Here is a 1,890-nt window from a genome sequence, read left to right on the forward strand (position 1 = left end):
TTGGGGGAGATTTATCAAACATGGTGTAAAGTGAAACTGGCTCAGTTGCCCCTAGCAACTAATCACATTCCACCTTTCATTCCTCACAGACTCTTTGCAAAATGAAAGGTGGAATCTGATTGGTTGCTAGGGGCAACTGAGCCAGTTTCACTTTACACCATGTTTGATAAATCTCCCCCTATATGCTATAAAGTGTGTAGAAAAGTAAATCCTCTTCTTGGAGGATCCACTAATATCAGTGAATTGAAAAAAATGGTTGTATAGAGTTGCCCAAAATGAGCACTTGATGTGGTCATTTTCATTAAGACTTGGATTTAGAGGAGAGGGACTATTGTGCTTTGTGGTTGGCGGGGGGATTGGCCATTTAGATAGATTAGATACTGATATTATTGTTTGCTACCTTGTTGAGCTGAAAATATTTTAAAAAAATGAAAACTTCCAAGGTAGAATGAAGAATAGCTGTCACAACGGGGAGCAAGATAATAATGTGAACTATGCTTGTAGGAGAGCCAAGAGAAACTAAATTAGTTCACAAAAGTGGGACTATTATATTGTACAAACCAGACAAGCAGACATAGCATTCCCTATAGCAGCGCATGCTTTCATCATGTAACGCTGGGAAGCAGCCGTAGTGATAATATGGCCAATTTAGTTTCACCTTTCGCTCCCTACACACATATGGGCTCCAAGATGGCTCTATTAAATGTCATTGAATATAGTGTTTTTCCGCATTCCTAAACCAAGAACCCCCCTATTACTCAACCAGTAACATCAATGTATTTCCAGAGCTATAATCATACCCTGTGCTGCCCATTTAATGCACAGTATGAGCCCAGAAAACATGGCATGCATCCCATAGAAATATATATATATATATATATATATATATATATATATATATAAATGTAAAATATAAAATATAAATAGGGTTTAGTAGACACAGTTACCACCTAGTGTGCAGTAATAATACGGACTCAATAAGATACCTAATGATAAGTTTTTGATAAATGTGCTGCCTATTGTATATGTGACCATTATCTAGTAAAAACCCTGTTTTATCTTTATAAAGTATAAAAATAGGATAATAATGTGCAAAGGCAAACTGACAATGGTAATGTAACAAGATGAGCATACAAGGTATTCAAGTACAAGGCCTCCTCATAAGGAGATGCTTTCTCTTCTTACAAAGCTTACAATCTTGGAAGGAACAGCAGGGTCACCACTCCTATATCACAAGGATACATCAGTGACATGTGCCATTCTGTTTGCAGGTCAAGCCTATGAATTTCATTTCTTTTTAATAGTTCCCTTGAGATATAAGGATGAATCCTCTTCATGTCTAGGAGGTTCAGAGAGATACTGAATGATAAATACAAGGTCCGGTGACGACAACTGAAGAGGATTAGTAACCTGATCTGTCAAAATGACGTACAGGCCTATGTATGATTATACAGTGTGAAGCCCAGAACTTCACACCGGGACACTTCAGAGAAGAAGTCTGCATAATGCTCTTAGTAGTATGCTGCCTAATGAGATCAGTGACAGCCGCAGTGCTCAAAGGGGTTTAACAATCGCAGGAAAATTCTAAACTTGTTTGAACGTTAAAAATGAATTAAAGAGATATAAGCTCTTAAAGAGAGTATGTCAGAACATTTTTTCAGAATTTTTAAAGGGGTTGGTCACTTTATAGTAAAATTGCTTGGTGTACTCACTTCACTTACTGACAGCAGCTCCCAGTGTACATCATAGAGCTAAAATCACACTCTCCTTCTCCAGGCTGTGCTGTCCTGCTCTGTTATAATTCTGTCCCTAAGATGGCTGACATGGGGGAGCATGTGACTATGCCCCACCCCCAGTGTCCATCACTGAACCTGCATATGCCTATAGTGG

The sequence above is a fragment of the Dendropsophus ebraccatus genome, chromosome 12 (assembly GCF_027789765.1).
Source record: "Dendropsophus ebraccatus isolate aDenEbr1 chromosome 12, aDenEbr1.pat, whole genome shotgun sequence".
NCBI lineage: Eukaryota > Metazoa > Chordata > Amphibia > Anura > Hylidae > Dendropsophus > Dendropsophus ebraccatus.